Source organism: Excalfactoria chinensis, chromosome 2 (genome assembly GCF_039878825.1).
Source record: "Excalfactoria chinensis isolate bCotChi1 chromosome 2, bCotChi1.hap2, whole genome shotgun sequence".
Lineage (NCBI taxonomy): Eukaryota > Metazoa > Chordata > Aves > Galliformes > Phasianidae > Excalfactoria > Excalfactoria chinensis.
In genome coordinates, this window is record NC_092826.1 from 40,169,046 (window position 1) to 40,180,085 (window position 11,040).

The 11,040-nt window shown below is 48.1% G+C and overlaps 1 protein-coding gene across 1 annotated transcript in view; it reads right to left on the reverse strand.

Moving 5' to 3' along the window:
• DTNA (dystrobrevin alpha) overlaps nucleotides 1–10,560 on the reverse strand; it is a 219,347-nt gene extending 208,787 nt beyond the window's left edge. The window contains exon 1 of the mRNA XM_072330605.1: nucleotides 10,436–10,560. The gene's annotated coding sequence lies outside the window, so the exon portion shown is untranslated. The remainder of the gene's footprint in view (nucleotides 1–10,435) is intronic.
• Nucleotides 10,561–11,040: the final 480 nt, after the last annotated feature.

Genomic DNA, 11,040 nt, shown 5'->3' on the forward strand with positions numbered 1-11,040 from the left:
GTTCTGTGGGACAAATAGTGCAATTTATTTACAGAGATCACTTGCATGTATGGCCAATACGCAGCAATGGCTGAGACAGGAGGGCTGCTTCAATCCAAGCTCCATGGGCAGACAGAGCTTCAGGTTGTACAGGAAGGAGCATCTCTGTGCTGGGGGAGAAAAAGGGAGGCCAGCATCAGGAGTGGCTGGGCTGGGTCTATGGAATGTTTCTCTGTAGAGCTAGGAGGGCATGGGATGGTGAGAAATAAAAGCACTTGGGTCCAGGATACACACAAAGATGACAAGAAGGAAGTGTCACCTCTAAACCAGACTTACTGCTGAACTTTGGGCTGCCCTCATGACCTGAAGCCAATCAACTTTGACCCAATGTTCATGTACACGGCACAGAGGGAAGTACCCTCATACCTAATGAGACTTAGCGAGTCTCAGTCCTCAAAGGTATATTTCAGACCTGGTATAATCTATCCCTACATTACAATAACAGCGCTGCCAACTCACATAGTTTCCAGTTTCATTCTGGCATAATATTTTCACAGTAATACTGACAAATACATATTAATGCCTCTAAAAGCCATTTTCATGGGAAATACGAGACAGAAGACAGATCTAGTTGTACTCATCTTAAATCTTCCCCATTCGAATCTTGCCCGGGACAACCTGCATCACTTAACAGGCAAAAGGGTGCCCTCTCCAACTACCCCTCTGAGGTCAGTGTTCTCAAAGTCTTTCTTCTGGTCCTTCCATTTGGCTACTTGGTGAACCCCAGAGGCATTCGCACTGATGGTGCAGGACTTAGCACTAGATCTGTCACTTATGGTTAAGCTGCTGGGCTAAGCTCCCTTTTTCTTTTTTTTTTTTTTTATCCCGAGTGGTATTTTCCTCTTTGAACTTCATGAATTTATACAGCGGTTTATCCTTTCAAGTATCTCTAAAAATTCTTCATAGGATCTACAGCACAGGCAGAGCCTTTTTATGAGAGAAAGGCACGGTAGGTTTCCATGCTTTGCAGTCACTGCAGTGTAGCCCACTGCTTCGCTAAGTCCGATAACACTACATTAATTGTATGGAATAGAACTTATGGTTAAGAAGCCGTGGTCATTTGTTCTAACATTCAAGCACACCATCGAAAATCTGACTGCTCACAACAAATCAAAAGTAGTTTTATGATGCCCCACATGATTTCCATGCATCGAAACAAAAAGCCACAAATTGCAAAGGAATAATGCTCTACTAGCTTTACTTTTAAAAGGAAGATAAGAAACACTTTAGCGTAAATGCAAACAGTAATCATAATATGGTGTTTCCAGAGTGTAAGAAACATAACATTCCTTTTGGAAATGTAGGAGAGCATTACAAGGGGACAAACAAGGTCGGGTCCTGCATTTTGGTGTCGGGTCCTGCATTTTGGTCATAACAACCCCAGGCAACCCTACAGGCTTGGGGAGGTGTGGCTGGAAAGCTCCCAGACGGAAAGGGACCTTGGTGTGCTGATGGACAGTCGGCTGAATATGAGCCAGCAGTGTGCCCAGGTGGCCAAGAGGGTCAATGGCATCCTGGCTTGTATCAGGAATGGTGTGGCGAGCAGGACTAAGGAAGTCATCCTGCCCCTGTACTCAGCATTGGTGAGGCCTCACCTCGAGTACTGTGTCCAATTTTGGGCACCTCAGCACAAGAAGGACATGGAGGTACTGGAGCAGGTCCAGAGAAGGGCAACGAGGCTCGTTAAGGGCTTGGAGAATCAGCCCTATGAGGAGAGACTAAGGAAGCTGGGGCTGTTTAGTCTGAGGAAGAGGAGGCTGAGGGGAGACCTTATTGCCGTCTTCCAGTACCTGAAAGGTTCTTACAGTGAGAGTGGGGCAGGTCTCTTCCCACTACTGACTTGTGACAGGACAAGGGGAAATGGCCTCAAGTTGCGCCAGGGCAAGTTTAGGTTGGATATTAGAAAGAACTTCTTTACAGAAAGGGTGGTTAGGTACTGGAATGGGCTCCCCAAGGAGGTGGTTGAATCACCATCCCTGGATGTGTTTAAGAGCCGTTTGGATGTGGTACTCAGGGATATGATTTAGCAGAGGTTTGTTGTTGTGGTATTGTTTTGTGGTTGTTTTTTAAGAGATAGGCTACTGGTTAGGCTGCGGTTGGACTTGATGATCTTCAAGGTCTTTTCCAACCTGAGTAATTCTATGATTCTATGAAATATTTTCTGAAATGTAATATATCCTTCAAAATGTACTTCCTCCATAAGGAGGACTGCCTAGTCCACGGTGCAGAGAAATGAACTAACGAGCTGCATTTAAGTTATCAACCTTGTACAACATTTATCTTTTACAGCGCAAACAACATCCACGCGGTCATCCATAATAACATCAGTCTCATATGACTAGTTTAAACAGGGGTTAAGCAAAAATTAGTGAAGTGTCTTTTAGAGTAGACTGATGACACCTTCACGAACACTGATTGCTTTTAAAGCTTCTGTAGCTGTCTGGAGGAACAGGAACCACAGAAATAATAAATCTAATATTATGGTATTTGACAGTATACCTTTCTCTGCAGCAGGTTATACAGAGCAGGGTGTGATGAAGTTCAGCTTTCAATGCGCCCGTCTGCAGACTTGAAACATACAGCAACTTACTGGCCTCTTCCCAGTGCCAGCACTTAACTGAGGATAAATACATTCCTACCTCAGCAGACTCAGCGATGAAAAGGAAATCAGCATCCTATCCACTGGCATAAACAGATACAGCTTGACCCTGCTACTCTTAGCATGCTGGTCTTAGCCCTGTAAAGGTCTTCTCAAGTGACTTTCTCATGTTAGTCCCAGAGAAGCCACTGCAAGATGAGTCCTGCTCTGTCAGGTAAGGAGAAAAAGAACTGTGTTGGAACACATGCTAATTTTCAACAACACGATGCCGTATTTGTCATCTGACTATCTGTTTTGGGTTGCATTTTTTTTTTCCTTTTTCTTCCCCTCTCTCTTTCCTTTCTATTGCCTTCAAGATTATTTTCTTTCTTCTTTCCTTCTACCTTTTGCTTTTGCCTTGTTTTCCTCCTCCTTTCACACCTAACTTCTCTCCCATCCCACCTTCCATTTTCCACAGCCCTTCTCCTCCGTCCTGCTCTTCTATGCCTTTGCCCTTTCCCAGTCCTTTGCAGGACAACACTGGAGTCTTTTCTCAAGTCCCATCAGAAGCAGCTGAATGCAGGTGATAAGAAAACTGATAAAAAATCACACGAGATTTAAAGGCTATGTTCACCCTAGCCTGTGCAAAAAGGGAATGGTAAATGCGGTCCCTTCCAACCACTATTATTCTTTGATTCTGTATTCATTTTGTCCTGGAGCCCCCAACACAAGAAGGACATGGAGCTGCTGGAGCAGGTCCAGAGCCCCCTCTTCTTCCCTGGAGAAGGGAAGGCTCTAAGGAGACCCTATAGCAGCCTTCCAATGCCTGAAGGAGGCCTGCAGGACAGCAGGGGAGGGACTTTTAATAAGGGCAGGTAGTGACAGGAGATGGTTTTAAACTGGAAGAAGGTAGACTGAGACTAGATATCAGGAAGAAATTCTTTACCATGAGGGTGGTGAGACACTGGAGCAGGTTGCCCAGAGAGGTTGTGAATGCTCCCTCACTGGAAAGTGAGGAAGATGGACGGGGCTTTGGAGCAACCTGGTCTAGAAGGAGAACTCCTGCTCATGTCTAATGCAAGGGCCATCAAATCATAAAGCTAAATCCCTACTTTCATACCGAGTGGGAAAAAATATAATAATCCCATACCTTTCTAACCATATGGATGATGAAGACAGCTCTGAAGGAAGTAAATTGCTTTCAAAGCTTGTTACGGATTTTGCCAAAAATCACAGATCCTTGGTTTGCCCTGTGGGGCTTAAGGAAAACTACGTCCAAAGACCATTCAGAGTTTTAAGAGGAGCTTCAAGCTGAGGATGTGATGCTATTCATCTTGCAGCTCAGTAGTGCTCTCTCCTAATGCAAGCTAGACTTTCAACCAAGTACCTGTGTGACCCGGAACAGCAAGGCTAGGCAATTCTCTGGCATGATAAAATTAGGCTGAGGTCTCAAGAGACACAGGCTTCTGCAATCCAAACCCTCTGCAGACAAGTTCAAGTCACTTTGCTTTCCTATGGCCCTTCTGCAGAGATGTAACTAACGCTGAGTTCTTCAAAGGACTGATGCAGGGCAACGACTACTCAAGCCCACACACCTGTGGCAACTGACTGCCATCCATGGAAGGGGCCTGGCATTTACTCACTAGCTAAGCACACCCAGATTTTAGAAGGATTCAGGCTGGTACCTACAGAAAAGGCTTTGTTGCATTCTGTACTGTAACTGATTCCTGTGCAACTCTCAATCTGCAAAGTACTTTATACCGTAATTAATTCAAAATGAAAAGCATGAAATGCACAGATTTGCACTGATCTCAAGCTGTAGTGAGCATCTTGGTAGAATGTGAGCCGAAACAAGCTTCAAGCAAGTTTGTAAAGGGATTCGCTGCAGTAAAGCATCATTCTCCACATTCTTGGTTATAATAACAAGGGTGCCTGGATTCAAAAGACTAAATAGCCTCCTTTGTTTATTATATAATCTGCCAAACAGCAAGCAGAGAGTAACAAGGAAAGAACAGATCCTCCTCTGAGCAACTCTAACACACCCCCTCCTCAAAAGCATCTTTAAAGGCTCTTGGTTTTAGAGCTGTCTTCCACTTGGACATCTTTTTCCAAATTGAAAAGATCCCAATTTATTATGCCTGTACGTACAATATCTATATCTACGCATATGTATCTGCTTTGCTGGCTGCCCACATTCAGGTTCATCTGTTAGGCTGGCACACTGCCTGCTGGGAAGTTGGTCGGTCCGTTTCATTAAAGCATAGCTGTCAAGCCGTGATGGGCTTTGGTGGGCCGCCAAGAGCTCTGCTTTCTTCAGAGAGGCAAGCCTCGCTGGAGTTTGTGTTGAACGCCACATGGCCACGCTCATTGACACGCATGCCAAAGCAAAGAGTGTTTCAAAGAGGAAAGAAAAGAGGAAAGCTGACTGCTGCTTCAGGCTGTGATCAAGACCTACTCTGTGGCAGCGATTATTGGGGGGACAATGATCCCGCAGCTGAGCACTGGCCAACCATCATTTAACTTTCACTCTGGCACCATACAAGTACAACAGTGCAATTGTGAGAATACTCAATAGATGCAAATTGCTGCTATACAGGACAATTTTGCAAGGCATAAGGACACAAACAAATGGCCTACAAAGACAGCTCCTGTGGGTACCGATGCCCGTGAGGAACTACAGCTACCCAACAACCAAGGGTGACGATCAGAACAACCTGCATCAGATCTTACACTCAACTCACATCTTTTCAGAGAGATCACACTACTAAGTTGCTCCCACAGTTCCCTCTTACATTTCTGATAGAAGACGAGCTGTCTTTCCTTGTAGTTTATCACTTGAAAACAGAGATGAATCGTGTTTTACTTTTGTTTTTTTATCTTTTACACTCCAGAAAACGTTGCATTATCTCCTACTTTTCCCTTCCTCCGGTAACCATCTTCTCTCAACCAAGATGCGCAAACTGCTCTGCATGGCTCTTCCTTCTGGATGTAGCCAAAGCTGCTGGAAACATCTCACCCACTCTGCGAGCTGCCAAGGTGAGGTGCAAACCAGTTCCACTCTTCTGCATGAACCAAGATGAACTGTTCAGTATGGTCTCATTGCTTTCACTGAATCTATTTGCCCATACGTATGACTAGCAAATTTTGGCACAAAAGCAGGAGCTGCTCCATTCCCCAGGAATGCCCAAGGCCTTTTACTCAAACCAACACAGTCAAACTTCTCTATAAAAGAGTTCCACCAGTTGGATGGGCCTTGAGTCCCACACTCCATTGTGAGTGGAGTTGACCAGCAGGAAGAAGTTCCAGCTGAGCTTTTGAAAAGCTGTGGCTAACACCGAAAGGCTTCCTTTTCCCTGTTAATTTACATCTCGTCAAAAGAAAATCTTACGTTATGACTCTTACATCAAAAAAACAGTTTATAGAAGTCGCTGTCACATCACATTTTACTTGCTGCTACCTCTTTAGACAACAAAGCCGAGGCAGAGTTTGTCAGCATCACGAAAGACGAAAATCAAGCGTGCTTCTGAAGTCAGAATTTCACTTTAAATAAAATAAGCAGAGACATCCAGACCACTACATGAAGAAATTCCACATGATTCTTCTACTTAATTTTTGTGGCTCTCCACCCCTGGCTCTTCTGACATCTCTTCTGGTTAAGAAGATTTAAAAAACACCACCACAAAAATTGTTTGATTATTTGCTTCTTGGCACCATTCTGGCAAAGGATTTAACTGAAAAGTGCCTTAATTTTTGTACTTTGTACATTATAGGGTGGAATTCTGTTAAGTTGTAATCCTCCTTTACAAGCCATTCTAGCTACACAGAGCATCCATACACAAAAGCAGCCTCTGTATGATAAAAGATGCAGGTGAGGATTTCCCTGCGGGTCCTCGCAGCATATGCACCAGTACGTGCACTGTCAGCGGTACTTCTCATAGAGTCAGAACACACAGAATGGATACAGGAGGAGGAGATGACATCATACAACTAATAGTAATGGTTTTGAACAGCACAATGGAAGAAGCATATTCTCCAGCAGGAACTGTGGATATGTTGCAGATAGGAAGTAGGGTTGTTGCGATCTCTTTCTCTTCCATGTGAGGAGAAGAATATATCAGGACTGGGTTTATGCCATCATAAATGAGAAAAGGATCCGGGGGATTTCAGCCATGATTATCCCAAGTAGTGGGCAAAACCCTGCTTCTGTAGACTTCAAGGGGCTTGAAATCTACAGCTTGAAAATTCATGATGTTCCAGTTCTACAGTAACTGAACCCAAACAAGGCATATTTGAAAGCTTTTCTTAGATCTGCATCTCTACATTTGAGATGCTCTTTTTCTCTGGAGCTTCATAGTTTTGGTATCACTTTCTTCACCAGTGCAACCTGTCTTAGGCTTGTTGATCTCCACTGCAGGACACAAAGTCCACTGATGTTTCCAAGTGGCTTTGCATTTCATCTCAACTGCTGAACATGTGCTATCAGAGAATACAACAGGGGTACCTACTACCTTAAAAACAAATGAAATGTTTATGCTCCATCAGAACCTGGGGGGATTTACACGTGAATTGCCACACCCTTTCTAGCCATTTTCCATGTACTGGTTTCCAAACTGAAGGCAATGTGGGAACACTTTATGTTTGCAAGACCGTTAACGCCCTCTCCCAAAGGAGAGTGCAAACGCCTGTGGTGGTCACAAAATGGTGACTGGTTACATTCAAGGGATATAAAAATATACAGATCAATACAGTTCTGCTATGCTTTTCAGACAAAAACCTTCTGTATTTCTTCCAACATGCTCTCTCCAGTGGCTTTTGTAACGAAATAGGAGAGAGAGTCACCGCATTACACTCTTCCAGCCCATTATGGTTACTCCACACATTTGCCACCTGCCTGCCCACCCCCCCCCCTCCCAGTTTCCAGCAAAAGCACAGCTCTTGTGCTGTTTGTGTCAGTGGACAGAATTTCAAGCATGCTCCTAAATGATTATAAATGAAGGAATTTTCACGCTCTGTTAGCTTGAGAAGATGATGTTATTAACGATTACCATTCAAGGAAGCTCAGAGTAAGTGCCGAACTGAAGACACCTTTGACATAAGGCTTTGTTTTGTTCCTGAGAACAGCTGAGCGAGCAGTCCTAGCTCTCACTGTGTAACATATTCGAGGCTGCTGCCTCTAAGAAACTTCGTTTTCCTTAATTTAGCAATAACGCTGTTTTTCTCTGCAAACTGAAACAAAGATGTCAGTCCACAGCAACGCCCATAGAAGTAATTCGGCGCAGGCAGACACTGGAACGTATGAAGATGCAACGCTGTTCTTACTCCTCTACTCCTGATCCACTTTCAGACTCTAAAAAATGCTGACGCAAATCTACAATGCAGAAAGTGAAAATAGAAGTATGAGGTCATACTACTATTGGATTGGAGACAATGCAGGAAATGAACCTGTGTTGCCTGGCAGACCCGATTTCCTCGGCAAGTTTATGTACCGCAGTTCTCCCTACAAATGCAACCAACAGTGCTGCGCTCCAGTAAGGAGCAGGATAAGCTCCATAAAGAAAAGGCACCTAGTGTCTGTGAGTTTTTCACTTGCTAGGTGCTCATCTAGGTGCTCAATGAATGCAGCACACCCAGAGTGAGAGTACATCACAACATTAAAGCCGCAGTCAGGGGTCTGACTCACACACCCACTGTGTCCCCCTGGGGCTCCCAAGAATCCCCCCTCTCCAGGCAAAACACAAGTCCTACCGACCATATAAGACCCCCCCTCAACTACAGTCCCCATTTGCACAGCAGAACTAACTGGAATGTAACATCGCCTCCCCCTTACACTTGGTTGTTATGCCTAGAGAGGAACACCTACAACTAATGTAAAGAAAAACAGTCACGGTCATTAGAAACAACCTTGTGACACCTGATGACATAAGCAAGCATCCGTGTTGAAGAGAACAGCCCTTGCCCACTGCTAATAGCTTGTATACGTGCAAGCTAAGACTAAGACCAGAGAATGAGAGAGATTAGTCACTAGAACAAGAAGTTTCCCCAGATCAGTTCTCATTCCAAGATTGCTCCTTGTGCTTTCCTCACCAAAAGCTGCTGAAACTGGACAAAGAAACTTTATGGGCAACTCTAAAAGTGACACTGACTGCCTTGTCTGAAGGGACACACTGTGTTTGTGGCAGCTATTTCTGACTTTCAGCTACACAAATATAAAGCTCCACGAAAGCGTTTTTGGTTTCGTGTCAGTATATACTCATTGATTTCAGTGCAATTATAACTGATTATTTGCCTGCCACGAGCGTTAGATCAGTGCTGGCCATTAAGGACTGCTCTGAACAGACTTACGCTGGGTAAAATGGATAGGAGGAGATCAGCTGTTCTCTGCTCTGTGACAGCACACAACTGCAGAAATTGGGGAAATCATTAAGGCAGCACCACGTCTTCAAAAGCCAAACAAGAAAAATCCATCCTTCGCCTTCCTCTAAACCTTAACAGACTGCTATTCACTACCTTCCCATGGTGTACTCTGTGGGCTTTTTTCCCTGGTTTTCCATTATAGAACCAGCAGGTTAACCCACCATACAGCAATCACAGCCATGCGCTTTGCTTTCACAATTAAGGTGTGAGGGGCTTCCAAGAGAGCTGAGTCCACCAGGGTTGAGCTGGCGTAGTTGAGGCATTGGAACACATTCATAACAGCATTCCAAAGGCTGCCTGTAGACATGACTACACTGGTGGGAGGCACTTATCCCATGTATAACATGCAGAAGTCACCCACCTGCTCTGACCACAGCACACAGGTGCCCAATTCTGTGCATAAAGTATTAACTTTGAATCGATACGGGAGCCTTGGTGCACCAATAAGAGGGTTAAACTCAAACACACGTCACCAGTGTATCGCTTGGAGGAGCAAAGCAAAGACAAGCTGATTAGTAGACACGGCACTAGCTTTTGTCTCATGCTCACTTACTCTTGGGCAGCCAGATGCCAGCACAAAGCAACTACCCAGCACCCACTGTGCTCCAGCTGCCATCGTTCCATCAGCAGGTAGGTGCCCAGCCACGAGCACACTCACTGGTGGTGGATACACGAAAGAGATAAAAGTTAAGGAAACAGCTCTGTGGTCACAGCAGGGTTAAAATACAGCCTCCAAGCCTTTATCCCCTCAATACTGTATGACCGCTCCAGTACACCAACGGGAACGGGAAGGGCAACATTCAGAAGTGAACGGAAAGTTACAAAACTTCCAACGCGAAACTGTATTTAAAGCCCAGAAAACACTGAGTTTGTGGCACCTCTTTAACACTTCTCCAGCTCTCCTTTCCACACCTCCAGGGCCACCAGCGCACGCGGCGGTTCAACACGCAGCACGTTCCCCCTCCGATGCTTTACATCAGGTTTAAACACCCCCCCCACACACGCTGTGGAACGGAGGCAGCAGGTAAACGCGGGGCTCACCCGTCCCCGCAGCCGCCGACACGACGTAGCGCCCGGCGGTGCCGCTCACCCAACTTCGCGGCGGGCGTGACGGGGCGCTCCCTCAGCCCGTCCGCGGGGCCGCACGGCGGGCTGAGAGCCGGGAGCGCGGGGGAGCTGCCCGCCGCCCGCACCCGTCATATGTCACACGCATCAGCGCGGCCCCGCTGCCCCCAGTCCCGAGGGCGAGAGGGAGCCCCGCAGCCCCACGCACCCCCACCCACAGCCGCCCCGCAGAGCCCCTCGCAGGGAGCCGGGCGCCCGCAGCCGCGCACAGGTGAGCGGCAACAGGCGCCGCCCCGCCGCCCGCGCTCTGCCGGCCCGGCGGGGCGAACCGCTCCGTACCTGCGAGGTAGCGCCGCTCGGTAAGGTCACGGCGCGCCGCCGGCACGCGGCGCCGGGCGGGAGGGACGCCGGGAGCGAGAGCGGGAGCTCCGCCGCCGCCGCCGCGCACGGCGCCGGAGCGGGGCGGCCGCGCCGCGCAGAGGCAGAGGCGGCCGCTGCCGCTGCAGCTCCTGGCACATGCTGCAGGTGTCAGCGCAGGAGCTGCCCCGCCGCCCGCCCGCCGCGCCCGCCCCCCCCGCTGCGCATGCGCGCCCGTCCTACCGCGCCGGCGCCGAGCCTCTGCGCCGGCGCCTTGCCGAGGACGAAGCCGCCGCGACGCCGCTGCCCGGCCGCGGAGCTCCCCCCTCGGGGCCGCGCGCCCGCCAGCACCGGGGGGCGGAGGGATGACGTCGTGGGTGTGGGGAAGGGGCGCGGCGGCGGGCGGCGGCCCGAGGAGTGCGGCCCCGCGTCCCGCGCTTTGGGCCCTGCGGGTCGGGGGGAAGGGGGGGGTCGGGTACGGCACCCCGACGGTAACGGGGCGGCGGCTGGGCCGGGGGAGCGGCCGTGGGGCCGAGCGGGAGGGATGACGTCACCTTTTCTCCCTGCGAGGGGCGGAGCGGGCGGGG